Here is a 21,189-nt window from a genome sequence, read left to right as displayed (position 1 = left end):
CAAAGTATTTGTTGTACCAAAGTGTTATACAACATAAATCTAGATTAAACCATTTAACAAGCAAAGTATTAAAAAGTGAAACAAGATAACAAATATAAAAACATGTTAGTATCCAACGTTAAGGTCCATGTTAAGTTTATATTATACTTATTCTTACACCATTAGTGTACCCTTTTCACCTTGACATAATTAACTTAGCTAAACATAATGAAAGAAAGAAACATAAATGAACAAGATAAGAACATAAAATGAGAAAGAAGTTAACTAAGTAAAGGAAAGAAATGAAGTGCATAAACTTGATATTAATGAAGCAAAACATAAGCAATACAAATAGAGAAAGCAAGAGCATGATCTTGATCTGCAAAACCAAGATGCCTCAATACATGGTAAGTGCCTCCTTTTATAGGCCAAAATTTGGAACCATTGATTTGTTCATTAATTGATGAGTGGGTGGCCACATCTTGATTTTGTGTGACAATCCTTATCTTCTTGTCTGAACAAGACGTTCATTGCTAACATCATAATTTGCCCAGAATCCTCAGGAAATGTTCTAGGAAATTGTCTCAGCTTTCCAACAAAAAAAAAAGAAGAGGTCATTTGGATTTCTAGAATTCAAGATATGGGTTGAACACTAAATAGTGTATGGGCTGCAGGACAGCTTCGGACTTCTTCGTTGTTCATTCAGTTTGGACTTCAAAACGGCCTTTTTAAATCTTGGGCTCCTCATAAAAGTTGTAGGCCTTTGTCTTACCTTTCCATCCATATAAAATGGACCTAAATCTGAGATCTAGAGCTCCAGATATGATCCAATTACCGAGCAATGTTCCAGTTTGGACTGCACCGACATCTCTTTTCTAAGTTTGGCCATCTCTTTGTCCTTTCACTTTCAATACTTAAACTCATCAATCAATCCTTTTATTTATGTGATAGGCCTGCATTTAAGATGAGCATTTACCATAAATTAAGGTATCTTATAGTATCAAACTTGTTATTATAAAACATGTTTTAGTTAAGGAGTTATTGATACTTCAAGTGCAAAATGATGATATAAAACCTTGATAAACATGCACTTTTAAGTACTAATCACTGACCAATTTTTGCAGGTATTACCATCCCGAGGGAGAACTTACGTTCCAAATGCAAGCCATGACACAAATGATTGAGAGGATTAATTTTATGATGGGAAACGTGTGTGACAGACTTGATAGGGTTGAGAAACGTGGTAACGAGGCTGGTACAAACACCCAAAATGTGAGGAAGCTTGGGGCTGAACCGAAAGAAAATAGTGGCAGTAGGGCCGAAAGGCCACGGTGGGCTGATTATGAGGATTTTGAGGAGGCCGTTGATGATATTGGTGATGGTGGTTTTGAGGATGAGGCCATAGGCCATCGGAAAGGTTTTCGGCAGCCTAGAAACTGAAGGGGTTTTGAGAATAGAACTAGGGGCCAATTCGGCCAAAGGGAAAATTTCTGTGGTGTTGGGGGACATGCTGATTTAGATGGTGATTTGGATACTATCAAACTGAAAATACCTTCTTTTCAAGGTAAAAACGATCCCGAGGCATATTTGGAGTGGGAGAAAAAGGTGGATTGGATTTTTGATTGCCATAACTATTCGGAGGCAAAGAAAGTGAAATTGGTTGTCATCGAATTCACGGATTATGCACTGATTTGGTGGATCAGAATGTTATTAGTAGGAGGAGTGGAGAGAGAGGTCGGAGTGTCGTGGGAGGAGATGAAAGTGTTGATGAGAAGGCGATTTGTGCCTAACCACTATTATAGAGATTTGTATATGAAATTGCAGGGTTTGAATCAGGGTTCTAGGTCTATGGATGAGTATTTCAAGGAGATGGAGATCGCCATGATTCGGGCCAATGTGATTGAGGATCGGGAAGCTACTATGGCTAGATTTCTAAATGGGTTGAATAGAGACATTGCGAATGTTGTAGAATTACAACATTGTGTGGAATTGGAGGACATGGTCCATATGGCAACGAAGGTGGAGAGGCAAATAAAGAGAAGGGTCAGTACATGTTTTCAGACCAATTCGGCATCATCTTCCTCAATATGGAGGCCAAATTTTAAGACAGAGGGGGCTGCCCAACCAAAGCCTTATGCAAGGGCCGAACCACCTAAGGCCAAAAAGGATACTCATACGGATGGGAAAGGTAAATCTGAATATCAACCTAATCGTGATAGAGATATTAAATGCTTTAAGTGTTTAGGGAAGGGGCACATTGCATCTCAGTGTCCAAACCGAAGAGTTATGCTTACAAGAGACAATGGGGAGGTTGAATCTGAAAGTGACAAATCTGAAAGTGAAGAGATGCCACTTTTGGTTGATTTTAGTGATGAGGAGATTGCATATCCTGTTGAGGGAGAGGCCTTGGTTATAAGGCGTGCGCTGAACATGCAAATCAAAGAAGATGATGTAGATCAGCAACGGGAAAATATATTTCACACTCGATGTCATATCCAAAACAAGGTATGTAGCATGATAATTGATGGAGGTAGTTGTGCTAATGTTGCTAGTGATACCCTTGTGAAGAAATTGAATCTGAGTTGTATTAAGCATACGAGGTCTTATAGATTGCAATGATTGAATGAATGTGGTGAAGTGAGGGTTACTAAGCAGGTTTTGATTGCGTTTGCTATTGGGAAGTATTCTGATGAGATTTTGTGTGATGTAGTCCCAATGCATGCTAGTCACTTACTTTTGGGGCGTCCATGGCAGTTTGATCGGAAGGCGATTCATGATGGGTTTAGAAATAGGTTCACTATTGTAAAGGATGGTAAAACCATCACTCTTGTACCTCTTTCTCCAAAACAAGTGTATGATGATCAAATCAAATTAAAAAAAGAATGTGAGGATGGGAAGAGTGAAAATTCACGTGAGGACAATGGTGAGAGAAAACCATCAGATTCGACTAAACCTAAATCATTAATTAAACCGGTTGAGAGTGGAGGTAAAAACCGAGGAGTGAAGAAAGTAAGCTTGTGTGATGATAGTAGTGTGGAAAAATTAAAGAAACAACCTAATTTTTATGCAAAAGGATCTCAAATCAGATCTGCATTTTTCACTAATAAGCCAATGATCTTACTTGTGTATAAGGAGGCTTATTTTAACACTAACGATCTTGATTCTGCTATTCCTAGTGTGGCTGTTTCTTTGATGCAGGAGTTTGATGATGTATTTCCTGAAGACATCCCTAATGGATTACCACCATTAAGGGGGATTGAACATCAAATTGACCTTGTGCCCGGACCTTCGATTCCTAACCGTCCAGCCTATAAAAGCAACCCCGAGGAGACAAAGGAGCTTCAAAAGCAAGTAGATGAGTTGATGATGAAGGGTTACATTCGTGAGAGTATGAGTCCTTGTGCTGTGCCAGTGCTACTTGTGCCTAAAAACGATGGAACATGGAGGATGTGTGTTGATTGTCGTGCTGTCAATAACATAACGGTAAAGTATCGACATCCTATTCCTAGGCTTGATGACATGCTAGATGAGTTACATGGATCATGTATTTTCTCTAAGATTGATCTAAAAAGTGGGTACCATCATATTAGGATGAAAGAGGATGATGAGTGGAAAACTGCATTTAAGACTAAGAATGGGTTGTATGAATGGTTAGTCATGCCGTTTGGACTTACGAACGCGCCTAGCACGTTTATGCGTTTAATGAATCATGTATTGCGTGCGTTTATAGGTAAGTTTGTTGTTGTGTATTTTGATGACATTTTGATCTATAGCAAAAACTTAAATGAGCATCTTGATCATTTGCGTAATGTAGTTAGTGTGTTGCGTAGTGAGCAATTATATGCTAATCTTAAGAAGTGTACCTTTTGTATGGGAAAAATTGTGTTTCTTGGCTATGTCGTAACTGCGCAGGGTATCGAGATGGACAAGGAGAAAGTTAAGGCCATCCAGGATTGGCCTACACCAAAATCGGTAAGTGAGGTAAGGAGTTTTCATGGACTTGCGAGTTTTTATAGAAGGTTTGTGAAGGATTTTAGTACTATTGCTGCACCTTTAACTGAAATTGTTAAAAAGTCTGTTGGATTCAAATGGAATGATGAACAGGATAAGGCTTTTAATTTGTTGAAAGATAAACTTTGTTCGGCACTTGTTTTAGCTTTGCCAGACTTTACGAGAGCTTTTAAAGTTGAATGTGATGCGTCAGGTATTGGTATAGGAGCTGTGTTAATGCAGGATAAAAGGCCCATTGCGTATTTCAGCGAAAAACTTAATAGGGCAGCTTTGAATTACCCTACATATGACAAGGAGCTCTATGCCTTGGTAAGAACTCTAGAGACGTGGCAGCATTACCTATGGCCCAAGGAGTTTGTGATACATTCTGATCATGAATCATTGAAGCACTTGAAAGGGCAAGGTAAGTTGAGTAGGAGACATGCCAAATGGGTGGAATTTATTGAAACATTTCCGTATGTGATCAAGTATAAGCAAGGAAAAGAAAACATTGTGGCTGATGCACTTTCGCGCAGGCATGTTCTTTTATCTACTTTGGATGCTAGATTTCTAGGATTTGAACACACAAAAGAATTGTACAAGGATGATAGTGATTTTGCTAATGTTTACAATGCTTGCAAAACTTCGGCTTTTGGGAAGTTTTATAGACTTGATGGATATTTGTTTAAAGAGAGTCGATTGTGTGTTCCATTAAGTTCTATGCGTGAATTGCTTGTACGTGAAGCACACGGGGGCGGTTTGATGGGGCATTTTGGTGTTGTTAAGACTTTGGATGTGTTGCATGAGCATTTTTATTGGCCTAAAATGAAAAGGGATGTGCAGCGCATATGTGATAAATGCATAACTTGTAGGAAAGCAAAGTCTAGGACTCAACCACATGGCTTGTACACCCCTTTACCTGTACCTAAGGAGCCATGGGTAGACATTTCGATGGATTTCGTCTTAGGTTTACCTAGGTCAAAACGGGGTAGGGATTCAATCTTTGTAGTTGTTGATAGGTTTTCAAAGATGGCACACTTTATTCCATGTCATAAAACCAATGATGCCACTAACATTGCTGATTTGTTCTTTAGGGAGATAATACGACTTCACGAGGTCCCTAAGAGCATTGTTTCTGATAGAGATGTTAAGTTCCTTAGCTATTTTTGGAAGGTGTTATGGGGAAAATTGGGTACTAAACTGATGTTTTCAACTACTTGTCACCCCCAAACAGATGGACAAACCGAAGTAGTTAATAGGACCTTAACACAACTTTTGCGTGCTGTCATTCAAAAGAACTTAAAGAATTGGGAAGATTGTTTGCCATTTATAGAGTTTGCATATAATCGTAGTGTGCACTCTACTACTGAATTTTCACCATTTGAAATTGTGTATGGGTTTAACCCTTTAACTCCAATGGATTTGATTCCTTTGCCTATTGATGAAAGGGTTAGTTTGGATGGTAATCGTAAAGCACAGGTGGTGAAGACACTCCATGAGAGTGTGCGGCAATAGATTGAAAGGAGGAATCGTGTGTATGCGACCAAAGCCAATAAGGGGCGCAAACATGTTGTCTTTCAGCCCGGCAATTGGGTTTAGGTACATATGCGCAAGGAGAGATTTCTGGCCCATAGGAAATCAAAGCTACAACCACGAGTAGATGGGCCATTTCAGATCCTTGAGAGGATCAATGACAATGCTTATAAAGTTGATTTGCCAGGTGAGTATGGTGTTAGTGCTACCTTTAATGTTTCTGATCTTACTTTGTTTGATGTAGGTGATGATTCGAGGTCGAATCCTTTTGAAGAGAGAGGGGATGATGCGGATCAGCCCAACACCAAGCGTAATCATGCCAACGATCCATTGGAGGTGCCAATTGGGCCAATCACAAGAGCTAGGGCAAAGAAGCTTAAAGAAGCATTGAATGGTCTTGTTCAGAACTTATGGAGCAAGATGGACCTAGAAGGGCTTGGGACATTTAAGGAGCATGAAGAACAACCTTGAATTCATCTAGTTCATGTCCAAGAAGAGCCCAATTCATGTGGAACAAGGGGTTGATATGTCCGGCCCAATACCAGCCTTGTTAGGCTTGTTTTATTTCCTAATGCTACAAGGATAAAAAGCCAGCAATTTATTCTCCTAATTAAGGAAGTTGGCCATATCTTATTCCTAAAGAGGGAGGACTATTTAATGCTTTTCCTAACATAGGAAGGAAAGTAATTAAATCAGCAACAAAGAAGGACATTTATCCAAGCTAATCAAGGACATCAAAGGAAAGGGGGCAGCAACACAAAATTGATTCTAGCATATTTAGGATGGTAATTTTTGGATTTTTATTATTTTCTTCTTAGTTTTTGGGTTATTATTACTTATTTGGGTCAATTGTAAGTGGGCTTCATATAAGTCCACCTAAGGGAGGTCCATTAGGATTTCTTTAAGTCTAGAGTCAGTATAAATAGAGGCATAACCAAACATGTAAGGTTACGTAATTTTTAGATCAATAAACTTCTTTACAGCACTTGTGTGTTGGTGGGATAATCTCCCTTCCTTGGTTCTCTAAAGAATTGAAAACGACTTATCGAAGAACAACTGGCTTCGTGGCGTCATCCTTATACTTCTCGTTCGCGAATCTATATTCGTTGGGTGGGGGTTTTTCGTTTCCAATAGTGCTGGTGCCTAGGTACAAGTTATCTTTGTGTCACACTCCTATCAAACCTGATTTACTTGGCTTTCTGGGAATTGGTGTCTTTGCATGTGGGTTGCATGACCACGTGATCACGAGGTTCGCATCAATAGGGGTCCAATACAACTTTATTTGGGCCATGAAGTGAGGACAGCAAAGGAAACAAAATAATCCTACTACAACTTGGAAACAACATGGGTGCCACCTTTTCCTTTTGTTTCTAGGATTAAAGGGCTGCATGGAAGGCTATAAATAAATGTTGAATAAGTTCTCTAATATTTTACTTCATTCTCTTCTTCTTATGACAGAACAAGGATTTAATATTAGGGGTTTTATTTTTATTTTGATAGCTACGGCCCAAGGCTTGTTTGGGCTTAATTAATATTTCATTTTCAGCTAGGATGCAAGGCTTGTTTGGATTAAGTTATGGGCTTTTCAGTTTAGGGTCTTGGGGCAGTTTTGAGTGGACCTCATATAAGTCCACATAAGGGGTCCATTAGGATTAATTTTTCAAGAACTATTTAAACTCATGTAAGCCAAAATTTTGGTAGCTTTGATGAATATTATTCTGAATTTTTTTAGTTTTAATATGTGAGAGTGATTCTTGCATTCTTCAGTTCTTGAATGAACTAAATCTGACTTATCAAAGATTAACTGCTTTCGTGGCATCATTCTACTCATTCCAATAGTGTTGGTGCCTTGGGGCAGGTTTCCATTTTGTCACACTCTTATCAGACCTCTTTCAGCTTTTTGGGATAAGATCTCAATCTTGATTGTGGGTTGTGTGACCATGTGATCACGAGGTTCACATTATCTGCCTTCCATGGTCCTCTAAAGAATTGAAAAATGACTTATCAAAAAACAACTATCTTCGTGGCGTCATCCTTATACTTCTCGTTCGTGAATCAATATTCGTTGGGTGGGGTTTTTCTATTTCCAATAGTGTTGGTGCCTAGGTATAAGTTATCTTTGTGTCACACTCCTATTAAACCTAATTTACTTGGCTTTTCGAGAATTGGTGTCTTTGCATGTGGGTTGCATGACCACGTGATCATGAGGTTCGCATCATCTTATAGCTTGCAATTCGTGAGGCTTTTTTGACGCATGATAAACTAATGGCTTATGGTACTATTCAATGCTTTCTTTGTGTGGATGGTAAGGAAGATATTGATATTTTTTTTAATTGCCTTTTCTCTCATCACATTTGGTATGATCTATGCACCAAAAATCTCATCCCTTGTAAAAGTGGGTCATGGACTAGTATCATTTCTTGGATATCTCTCTTGGGTACATGTAACTCTATTCAATCAGTGATAATCCATTTGATGTTAGCTTTTGCAGTTTATTACATGTGGAAGGAGAGGAATGCTCGACTTCATGGTGAGGCTCTTAAAACGCTCAAATACTTGAAGTCTTCTTCCAAGTATAGGAGTGTTGATGTAATAAATAACCTAGTAAGACCTAGGTCGATCCATAGGGAGGTTAACTATATAAACCACGGATAATAAAATAAACAAACAAAGTTAAGAGATTTTTGATATGTGATATTAATGTAAAAATTAAGAAAGGATAAAACAATTGTCAAGGTTAGAAGATCCACTAATGGTATTTCGAATAAGTATAATTCAAACTATTTTTATTAATCAAATGGAAACTATAAACAAACGAGGTTCCAATCGGAAGATTTATCATTAATGGCTCATTATAAATTATTAACATGATCATATTCATTATCTTATTTGAGTAACATCAATACTTGTTAATGTTGTCATGTATTCATGGTGCTAACAACAAATTCTAAGCAAGTCTCTATACTTATCCTAACATTGGTAAAATATTTCTCTTGATTTTTGAGTGAATGTGGTGATTTTTCTTTTGAAAGAGTTTATTATATGAAAAGGAAAAAACTTCAAAAACTATTGTTGCATTTCATCCCAAGCACGAATGGATTCCGACCTAAGATTTTGCAGACAGGTTTTAACTTTATCTTTTAAAGAAAAAGGAGAAAGCTTTAGTCTAATGGTATTCATGCTATAAGTTGAGTCATTATAAGTGTTACAAACTTCTTCAAACTTCTTCAAATTCTCTCAAACGTAAGTTTGGATTTTCTAGGTCTAAGCCATGAAAAATAGGTAAAAGTTGAATAATACCTGATTTAAAATTGAAGTAAGATGCATCGGGAGAGAAAACTATATATGATGGTGCACTTGTTCTTGTTAAATTCATGTGGTCTCTAAATGTTCTAACACGGTTATTCTCATTATGAAGTGTCTGGATATCCTCTTCTGCCATGTTTTCTGAAAAGGATAAAGATTTCTTACAAAGTCTACCACTTAATATGTGTGATCGTTTATGCAAGTGTAGAAAAAAAAAGTTAAAAGAAAAATAAAATAAAGTAAAATATATAATCTATACAGTAACTTACCTCTTTGGTAATGGCACAAAAAACTTGACATGCTCAAATACTTGATGTCTTCTCCCAAGTGCAGAAGTGTCAAAGTAATAAATAACTCGGCAAGACCGAGTCGATCCATTGGAAGGTCAACTATATAAACAACAGATAATAAAATAAATAGAGTTGAAGATAACTTTGAGATGTGATATTAATTTAAAGATTAAACAAGAATAAAGCAATTATCAAGGTTAGAAGATTCACTAATCGTATCTTGAATAAATATAGTTTAAAACTCTTTTTATTAGTCAACTAGAAACCATACACAAAGGAGATTCCAATAAGATGATTTATCATTAATAATTCATTATAAATTATTAACATGATTATTGCTACCCAATTTTTGACCCATGTTTTTTTATTTGATAAAAAATAAAAAATAAGGGTTTACATGTGGCGATAACATAAAGCACCAGGGTTAATGAAGCAATATGTCAAGGAGATAATTACTTAATCATATATAATTACTACAATATAAAATACCATAGATATATGATTTGATTCTTGCTTGTTATGGAAAATAATCATTGTAATGTAAAAATACTATATATATAGGATTTGTTGGTGTTGGTTATAGAAAACAATCTCTCTCTCTATATATATATATATATATATATATATATATTTTTCTTGTATATGGCTAGATGTTCACTTATATAGAAAATCTCTACACGTACTATTTAAGAAAATACTACAACAATTATTCACAAGGGGGCAATTTTTTTTTTTAAAAAAAGGAAGCCAAATACAAAAAAACCCTAAAGATAAAAAAAAAAAAAAAACCCTAAACCCGTTTTTTTTTTCTTAGCCACAATCCCTCCTCTCTTAAAAAATAAAAAAAAACCAGCTGCCGCCCATGGCTTGACCTTCTTCTCCTCTCACAGCCTCCAATAGCCATCCCTAGTTCTTCCCCATCTTCCTCTCCTGGTCGCTCCCTCCCTTTGAAAAGAAAAAAAACAGAGCTGCCCTCCCTATTTTTGATTTTGGCTTCCGAGAACCAACACTCCTTTCTCCCCGATTCCAGCTTTTTCCCTTTGGTTTCATTTTCCCCTCTTGCCAGCCAAAGCTTTCTTCTCCCTCAGCCACCAGCCATATTCCTTGCTCACCGGTCTTTCCTCCCCGAGCCAAGGAGAAGCTGCCCCCTCCCTTTGAAAGTCGACCACAACACTACCCTCTCCTGGCCGCTCTCTCTTGTTTTTCCAAGAGGAGCCGCCTCCCTCTCTGAAACAAAACGTGATCTTCCCCCATAGAACAGCGCACTTCCCAGCCGGCCATATACCCATCGGTCGCCGTCTCTTCCACCGCCGTCAACCACAACATATCTTCCCTCATCAGCCCCGACCGGCCTCCACCAAAACAACCCCGGAGCAGCCCTCAACACAGCGTCTCCCATAGTCCCAGCTACCGGAAGTAGGGGAGAACAAGGCAAAACCCAAAAACAAATTTGTAGTGAAATCGATTTGGAAGAAAGGAAAGAAGGTCGAGAACAAATTAAATCGACTGTCTTGTGTATGTTTCTTCTTTTGCAGGTGACGGTGAGCCAAATCCTATTGTTTCCAGACCCTCCTGCATGTGTGGATTCTTACGGCGGCCCGTGAACCCACGCGCCACTGTTTCGACGGTGCGGAAGGCCTCCCCTATAATTTCATATTGTTTTGGGCTGTTTTGTAATTATTTTTATTTGTGTGATGTGTTTGTTTTATTTTAAATTTTTGTTATTTGTAATTACATGTGGGTAAAGGGATGTGTGTTGTGTTTGTAGTTTTTTTATGTACTTTATTGCCTTATAAAAATCAAAAAGATAAAAAATGAATTTAATGTTTTAATTTGGTTTATGGTCAAGTATCTGAAGGACAAAAAAAATTATGTTGTATTTCTCATGAAAATGTTAGAACATGTTTCTACATATATTTTGAGATTTAATAGCTGATTTATTAAAGCCTTCAGAATTTGATTAATATATGGTTGGTTGACTTTAATTGTGATTAACTGTGATGTGTGTTAATTTTGCAAAGAAAATATAAAAAAATATTTTTTGTGTGTTGCATACGGCCAATACCCTAACATGTTTTGAATGTTTCTTTTTATAAAAAAAAATATTAGAAGTTTTGAAAATATATTTTCGCATAGATTTCTTAAACACAAAAATTATTTTCTTGCATTTCTGGATTTTACAACATGTTTGTAAAACTCCAAAGGGTATTTGCCAATATTCCAAAAAAAATACAAAAATCTTATTTGGGGGTGTTCATCTATTATTCACCGTTAATGTTTGGATAAAGAAATTCCAAAGGAATGAATATCCAAAATATTATTGGGAATAACTTGTTATTATTCACTGTTAATATTTGGATAAAGAAACCATGAGTGGTAAATATCCAAAATAATTTTCTAGGAATAATTAGTCATCACATATCCTTGAAAGAAGCCTTGATTATAATCAAGGACATTTCAATTTTTGACTCCATGATTGACGAGCCGTGAGAGTATGAAATACTAAGGGAAAAATGTGCTTTAAAAGCACATCGAATCTCCTTGGATTTCTATCTTAATAAATTCAGTTTGAATCAAACCTAGGAAAAAATGATGGGATTATAAAACATCAACACTGTAGCAATTATAAAGAAAACCAAAAACCAAGCAACTTACCTTAGGTAGGGTGTATTAGGGGTGCTAATACTGATGCGAACCTCGTGATCACGTGGTCATGCAACCCACACGCAAAGACACCAATTCCTGGAAAGCCAAGTAAATCAGGTTTGATAGGAGTGTGACACAAAGATAACTTGTACCTAGGCACCAGCACTATTTGAAACGGAGACCCCCACCCAACGAATATTGATTCGCGAACGAGAAGTATAAGGATGACGCCACGAAGACATTTGTTCTTCGATAAGTCGTTTTCAGTTCTTTAGAGAACCATGGAAGGGAGATTATCTCACCAACACACACACACAAAGTGCGGCAAACAAGAAGTTTTATTAATATGAATTGTCTTCTTACATGTCTGGTTATGCCCTTATTTATAGTGACTGCAAACTAAAATAAACCCTAATGGACCTCTTATGTGGACTTATATGATGCCCACTTACAATTAAACCCAAATAATATAAATATACCCTAAACTAAGAAGAAAATAACATTAAAATAAATAAATCCAAATTTAATATCCTAAATATGATAGGATCAGATTTGTAGCCCTTTAGAAGTCCTATATAAGCTAGGAGAATCAAATCTGAAGGTAGAATTAGTTCTGAAATCTTCTTTCCTTTTTGTAGCTAGGATGAATAAGGAATCCTTGCGAGAAAAGGATTCTGAAACATTTATGAATCCTTGCCACACTTGGAAACTATGTTGCAGCCCATTAAAGATCTTTGTAGAATTAGGAGATTCCTAAAATAAGCTGCCGCATCCTTTTAGGAAAAGAATCCCAGCCAAATAGGAAGTCCACAAGTCAAAAGGAAGTAAATAACAAAACCCGTACAGCCTCTGTTGACCTGTGTTTGGATGCCTTTCCGAACTCCGATTGACATGATATTTAACCCAGGGTACGAAAACATGTCAGGAGCCTCCACGTAAAATTTCAGCCCGATCCAACGGTGGGATTGAGAATTATGACTATTTCCGTAAAACTGGATAGTTGCGCATTTTACGTCAAAATCCGAATTTGACCTTGGCTGGATCGTATCAAATACCTTCCCTTTACGCAACCAGTCCTTTGCCTTAGAATCTCTGAAAGACCAGTTAGGGTTCCTAGTAACCAAAATATTAGGTGGCGACTCCAAAGAACCAATCAAGCCAAACAAACAAAAAATTACCATTGAACGCCACATGGGGGATGTGCGACAATGATCATATTAATTATTTTATTTGAGTAATATCAATATTTGTTAATGTTGTCAGGTATTCATGGTGCTAACTTATGTCAACAACAAATCAAGTTCCTTTCATATCATAGGTTTTGGTTATCCATACAAGAGGCTATAAAAGTATCAAGTATTTGTTATACCAAGGTTTATACAACACAAATCTAGATTAACCATTTAACTAGTAAGGTATTAAGAATGAGTAAGATAATAATTATAAAACACGTTAATAGCGAAATTTCTTGAATATAAACTTTAAAGTCCATGTTGAATTTATACTATACTTATTCTAACACCATTAGTGTAACATTTTCACATTAAAGTATTTGTTATACCGAGGGTTACACAACACAAATCTAGATTAACCATTTAACTAGCAAGGTATTAAGAATGAGTAAGATAACAATTATAAAACATGTTAATAGCAAAATTTCTTGAATATAAACATTAAAGTCCATGTTGAATTTATACTATATTTATTATAACACTATTAGTGTAACATTTTCACATTAAAGCATTTGTTGTACCGAGGGTTATACAACACAAATCTAGATTAATCATTTAACAAGTAAGGTATTAAGAATGAGTAAGATAACAACTATAAAACGAGTTTATTTGAACTTTAGAACTCGAGATATAGGCCGAATACCAAACAGTGTTTAAGTTGCAGGGAAAATTTAGACTTCTTTTTTGTTGCTAAGATTTGAACATGAAAAAGACAGTTTTAAATCATGGACTCTTCATAAGTATTTTAGGCCTATGTTTTATATTTCCATCAAGATAAATCATACATAAATCCAAGGTTTACAACTCCAGTTATGACTTAATAGTTGAATGGTGTTCCAGTTTGAATTGAACCAAAATCTCTTCTCTAAGTTTAGCCTTGTCTTTGTCTTCTCAATTTCAATAGTTAAACACATCAATTAATACTTTGAATTATGAGATATGCCTGCATTTAAAATAAACATTAACCATAAATTAAAAATATCTTATATTATCAGACTTGTTATTATAAAACATGCTTAATTTAGGGAATGTAATGATACTTTAAGTGCAATATGTTGATATAAAACCTTAATAAAAATGTATTTTTAAGTACTAATCAGCTCCCCGTAACACTTTGATTATCTACAAAGAAGATATTGTTATGTGTTTAGTTTGTAAAGTTTATCTCCTTCGCAATATGGTTGTTATGGATATTAATAGTAGGCTTCTTATTGCATGGGGATTATCTAATGATATCTTTGTAACTTGATTTGCTCCTTTTTAGGTTTCGAGTATTGTCATCTTTGGTTTTATTCTAAGGTATGGCCTAGGAAAAAAAAAATTAGGACAGGTGGGTTTTGTAAGCTTTTTTTTTTTTTAAAAAAAATACTTTGAGGGGTTTTCCTGTTTGTTGTGTTTTGTTATTTTAGTTCATATACTTACTTTATTGAAAAAAAAAAGGACAAATAATAATAGAAAAAGGTAGTTAACCTACACTTAAGTCACTCAATTTTATTATTTTTCTAATTTATTATCCTTCTATTTTTATTTTATTTTCTATTAGCTCATAAACTTCACTTTTTACATTTAAGTCCCTAGATCTTGAGAGAGAAGAGAGAAATTCTTCAAACATTTTAAGAAGAGAGGAAACTCATGGGTGGCCAAATTTTACTCACTAATAAATTTGATTTTGGTATATATGGATTTAGCTTTGAGAGAAAAACTTAATAAAGATAGGCTACACCTTATTAATATAAGAAAACATAAAAGAGATCTCTCGAAGGTTTTTAGCTTTAATTTGATTTTGAGTTTTTAGACCAAATACAATGTGTTTTGTTATTAGGAACAAGGTTATAAAAGTTTACAAGATGTTTCTTTTATTTTTTCATGTTTCTGGGTGAAAATATGATTTAAAATCTAGATCACCATAGCCATCTCTAGTTACAAAAAAAGATGGACGACGTGTTGTGTACCCCAGTAAGCAACGTGTCATCCACTATTTTTTAAAAATATAGGTTGTTCGTCCTTGAAGAAAAAAAAGTAAAAACCATGATGTGGACTTAAGCTTCTAGGCCCATGCAGCCTAGGATGTGGGTCAAGTATGTGAGCCTATTTTTCTAACTCATGAGCGTCTGACCCTGTATTTTTTAATTTCATTATTTTTTTTTTATCTTTTTGATATTTTATAATTAGATTATTTTTAAATAAATCTATTTAAATGATTTTTTAAATAATTATCCACTTAAACCATTTTTTTTTTTAACAATATTATCATATTTTATGATAATTTTATCATCTTTTATGGTAATATAAACAATTTATTTTTGAGTAATTATATATGAACATGTTACGTATAATTTTTCAAATGTGGATGAAATATCTCTTTTAATATATATATATTTATATATTGTGAGTACTTGAAAACTTTCTTTAGATTTGCCCAAGATCTTTGGAATTCATTTAATACACTCACATAAAAAAGGATCACTTTTTTTATTTGTTTTATTAAAAATTGAATTTTAAAATTATAATGAGTTCTTTTCTTAAAAAAAAGTATAAAAAAGAATACATTAATAAGGGAAAGGGGTTTTAATTAAAGATATGCCTTTTTATACTTATTTCAAATTGTTATTTTTTTTTATATTGATTTTAATTGCTTTCAATTTTTATGAAATAAACAACATAGCTAAACATTTTTTTTATAAAAAAAAATACATTAATAACATAATAAATTTTATAAAAACATTTATATTTTTTCTATAGAATTTTAATTATTACTTTTCTTATAAAAATTTTACTTTATTTTTATATAATTAAATAAAAATATTCAAATGTTACAAGATACAATATTTTCATGTACATTTATTTTTCAGGTTTCTCTTTAGTTTTTAGTTAGGGATAAATTGTTTTTTACAATTTATTATTTATATAATTTCAATTTATTTTATTAAATTCACAAATCAACTTTCTGCTAATGCGATTCTTCGCTAGTCCTTACTTTACATGACGGCTAGAACTGCCCATTTATGTCTTATCTTTAATTTGCATGTGTTTCCTTCCTCTACTCTATCTCTCTGCTCATATATACACATAACATGCAAATTAAAGATAAGATATATATATATAATATAAAGGGGGAAATGAGAGCTTTCCGGCCGGCCAATCCAACGACGGGGAAACATTATATATATTTAATTTGAGAATCAGTCTGTTGCATGTCTGGTGGGATAATATTGCTGCGCACCTCCACTCTAAACATTAAACCAATTGCATGCGTGTTACTGAGTTAAGATCGATAGCATGTGATCAAAAGATTCAAAACATGCACATGGCTCTGATTCACTTGCATGCTTACATGCTTGAAGTCAGCTGCCAAGCTTCGTTAATCCATTATGGGAATGCTATGGTCCTCCACAGTCTTTTGAATTTTATGTTCTTCTTATTAATTGTTACGTAGTCTATTTATTTTATTTTCTGTTTTATAAATTTCAAATCAAATGACATAGCAGTATATAATTAATAATATGAATATTCTATATTGGTTATGAGTTGAGAACTTAGAAAACATATAAGTGAGGCTCTGATTCACTTGCATGATCACTTTTTTTTTTTTTTTGAAGACATCTTTTCATTATAAAACTCATTGCGAGGCTATAAACCCAAATATAAAATAATATATTTTGAAGCGTAAGTTATGTATAGCGGATTTAAGTCAACATTATCATTGATTCTGTTTGCGGAAATATAGGCTATGTTTATTCAGCTTCCAAACACCTCAACTGAAGGATTATGATGATACTAATATTTCACGAGGATTTAGATCAGTGTTTTAAGACCCGGTTGACCCGGGTCTGTGGCTGGGCTGGGTCTAAGCAAAAAACAATTTTTTATATCCTCATACCTAAAATGATGTCGTTTTGGCCTTTAACAATTAAAAGACCAAAACGACAAGAGCAGAGGCCAGAGGGACGAAACGAAATACCATTGCAGACTTGAGAAGAAGACCTAATTTAGAAATTGTTAAACCCATTTGACTCCCAGTCACAAAGAAGAGCATATGAGCAGAAGAATCTTGAATCCTTGATCGCCGTTTCAATTCTGAGCATAAGGTTAGACGAACTTTTACTTGTTTCTTTCTTCTTTCACCTTTCGTTATCCTCTATTTCATCTTCTTCCCTTTGTTGAACTTACATGAGACTAGGAGAGTATAACAGTGGCTTCGATTCTTCCCTCTATTCAGTCTGTTGATCCATCGATTCTTCCCTCTGTTGACCCATCGATTCTTCCCATCGATTGACCCATCAGTTCTTCCCAAGGTATGTATCTCGGCCTCTCTATTCTTTTATTTTTCTGCGACTTCAAATGGCCTCTCTGTTCTTTTATCTCTGTTGAATATTGTTGTGAATATTGCTGTGAAATGTGAATATTTTGTTCGTTAATTGTTGGTTGTCCCTGTTAATTTTTTGCTGTCCCTATTCGTTTACTTCTGCTCAATTTGTAGCTGTGAATATTGTGAATATTCTGCAAGTAGCTGTGAATATTGTTGTTAATTTTTTGTTGTCTCTGTTTGTTTACTTCTGCTTAATTTGTAGCTGTGAATATTCTTGCATTCGTTGAACACTTGAACTGCAGTTGTGAGAATTTAGGTGGGTTGACCGTTTAATTGATAAGTTGAATTACATGATCACAGAAAAGATTAGACTAATACTAATATGGTCGAACACAGAAAAGATTAATTAACCAATACATTAGACTGATACTAAATTAGGTCTTAATATGTTACCTGAAATCAACAAAATCCATGATTTTAAACCTAGCTAAGGTTGTGCTTGATGGATTTTTTTATACAATGGTGTGATTAAGAGAGCATGTGTTACAAAAGCATTTTTCAGTGATATCTTATAAATTATGCCAAGTCCTTAAAATATCTTCACATGATGGTAGTACTCCAAGTAGTGATCCTTCAACGGCCCAATCATCTCAACCTTCAATTTCCATGTCAAGTGGTAGTAGAGGAAGAACAGATTTGGCATGGGGTCATTGTAGAGAAGCTCCTGAACTTAGTGTTGGATGTAAAAAAACTAAATTAGTATGTTTATATTGTGTTAAAGTATTTGCGGGTGGTGGCATTAATCGATTTAAGCAACATTTAGCTGGAGCTAAAGGAGAAGTTGAACAATGTTGCAAATGTCCTCCTAATGTTCGACATCAAATGCTTTTGAACCTTAAAGGAAATGTTGAAAAAAAAAAGAGTTAGAGAAATGCAAGCAGATTTCAATCCATTTAATGCACAACAAAGAGAGTATGAAGAGATGATGATTAGGCAATTAGAAGATGATGATGGTGATGATGAGAAGGAGGATGATGATGATGATGATGATGTCAATACTAAAAAACATATGTTAAGGTTGCAAAAAAGAAAAAGATTCAAAGCACCAGCACTGTAAAACAATCAACTACAAGTTATGGAAAGCAGAAGAAATCTGCAACATTAGGGACATATTTTATGCCGAGAACAACTCCTGGTGCTCAAAAGTCTCTTCATAATTATTGGCAAAGGAAAGAAGCAGTTGAACGGTGTGATCTTGCTTGAGCAAAGTGGATGTTTGATGCATGTGTGCTATTTAATGCTGTTAACTCTGTGTATTATCAGCATGCAATAGATGCTGTAACAGCCATGGGTCCTGGTTATAAAGGACCAAACTTGCATGCTATCCATGGCTATTACTTGGCAAAAGCGGTTGATGAAGTGAAGATTTATGTTGAGAGTTATCGAGAGATTTAGAAGAAGACTGGTTGCACATTAATGGCTGATAGATGGACATATCAGAAGAGGAGGACTTTAATTAACTTCTTAGTATATTGTCCTAAAGGAACAGTTTTTTTGAAAACCGTGGATGTATCAGATGTCTCAAAGACTGCTAGATTGTTGTATCAGTTGTTTAGAGAGGTTGTTTTGTATGTTGGGGGTAGAAAACATTGTGTAGTGATTGATAATGCTGCAAATTATGTTATTGTTGGCAGGTTATTGATGGAAGAATTTCCTTCAATATTTTGGTCTCCTTGTGCTGCTCATTGCATCAACCTCATACTCTATGACATTGGTAAATTGCAGTCAGTTTGTTGTGTTGTTGAGCATGCTTCCGGTATCACAAAGTACATTTATAATCATTGTTATCCATTATATTTGATGAGGAAGTTCACTGGAGGAAAAGAAATACTTCGTCAAGCTCCTACTCATTTTGCCACTAATTTCATTGCATTGCAAAGCATTTTAGCTCATAAAGATGAGTTGAGAGCTATGGTGACATCTAGGGAATGGGTCTCATTTGCTTATGCTAAATATATCAAAGGAAAAAAGTTTGTTGAGAGTGTACTCTTTGTTTTGGGAAGAATGTGTAATAATTGTGCGAATGAGTGAACCTTTAGTTTAAGTTCTACGATTGGTTGATGGTGATGATAGACCTTCGATGGGATATTTGTATGATGCTATTCATCATGCAAAAGAAGAAATGATGAGGAGATTTCAAAAGAGAAAGTCTAGAGTGAAACCTTTCATAGACATTATCAATAATCGGTGGGATGGATAATTTTACAGAAATCTTTATGCAGCAGCATTTTGGTTGAATCCTCGATTTCAATATGATGCAAATATAATGGATAAACACATGAGCACCATTTCTGGACTTCTAGATGTTCTTGAGAAGTTTGCACATGGAAATCTACCATTGCAAAGTAAGATTACAAGTGAGATGAAGTTTTTTAGGAATGCTGAACATGACTTTGGCCGAGTGTCCGCAGTAAATAATCGCACCCTTATGCCTCTAGGTATATAATTTTTATATTTAAAAATATTATTTGACATAGTCTTACACTTTTACTTATTATTTTTTTGTATAGATGAATGGTGGATGACATATGGAACCAGCGCTCCAAATCTACAACAATTGGTTATACGAGTGTTAAGTCAAACTTGTAGTTCTTCGGGATGTGAGAGAAATTGGAGTATGTTTGAACATATTCATTCCAAGAAGAGAAATAGATTGGAGCACCAAATGCTTAATGACCTTGTTTACGTCCACTACAATCTAAGATTGAAACAAAAGTGTTTACTTTTACTCATTATCTTGTTTAGTAGCATTATTAATACTTATATTGTGTTTACCTTCACTTTTAATATATAGGAATTATTGGAAAGGACGAAATTATGATCCAATTAATGTTGAGACAATTTTCGACATTGAAAATTGGGTAGTTGAAGATGACCCATCAATGTTGACAACAAAAGAAGTAGAGAGTTTTCACCAAGCTCTATCAACTATGACCATACAAGATACTTTAGTTGATGGTAATTAATGATTTATTATTTAGTGATAAATATTATTTAAAATAAAGTTTTGTTTAACAATAATATTTATTTCTTAATTGTGTTTGAAATGTAGATGTCATAAATGTTAATGATATTGAAGATGATTGTGACGATGAAGTTTCAAAGGAGCATGCTGATGATTTATTAGGTGTTAACGAGATTGGGTCCATTCCATCGACATTTCATCCAAAATTTTCTTCCATGGACACAGAAGAACTTAATGTGTTAATTCAACATAAGTGAATGGGTTGTTGATTTAGAATTTATGTTGTTGGATGTTTTGTTTTAAATATTTTATAATTTATATTTGGTTTGTATTTTGGATTTTGAATTAAATTTATGTTGTTGGTTTATAATTTAAATTTGGTTTAAGTAAGTGTTGTATTGTAATTAGTTATGTGTTTTTTTTTTTTTATATAGGTTTTTTTTTTGTTGACCCGGGTCAATCTAGCTGATCCGTGACCCGAAGGGTCGATCAGGTCAATGACCGGATCGGGTTTCAAAACTATGATTTAGATAGCTTATAAGTTTTATATAACACCTTTTCGGGACTAAAATCACCACGAGATTGTGCATTCAAAATTAAAACAATCTCTTTTAAAAAGCCAGCTATGTAGCTGATTTTAATCAATATCAATTCAATCATATGTGGAAACATTAGCTATATGCTTTCAGCTCCCAAGCCCCTTGACGAGGCGATAATTAGTTTACAAGTTTAAGATAACACCTCTCTTCTCATAAAAAAATAAAAAAAAAAATCAAGACAAAAACCATGAAAACTATGAGGCTGAACATAAAATAATATTTCTTAAAGGACATGTAACGAATTTGGTCCAACATTATAATATTAATATTATTGGGATGA

At 34.5% G+C, this 21,189-nt stretch overlaps 1 pseudogene; it reads left to right on the top strand.

Moving 5' to 3' along the window:
- The first annotated feature begins 1,734 nt into the window (after window positions 1-1,734).
- LOC118062681 (uncharacterized) lies at window positions 1,735-19,870 on the top strand (annotated as a pseudogene).
- The last annotated feature ends 1,319 nt before the right edge of the window (window positions 19,871-21,189 follow it).

Source organism: Populus alba, chromosome 18, assembly GCF_005239225.2.
Source record: "Populus alba chromosome 18, ASM523922v2, whole genome shotgun sequence".
Taxonomy (NCBI): Eukaryota; Viridiplantae; Streptophyta; class Magnoliopsida; order Malpighiales; family Salicaceae; genus Populus; species Populus alba.
This window is presented reverse-complemented; position numbering and strand designations above follow the sequence as displayed.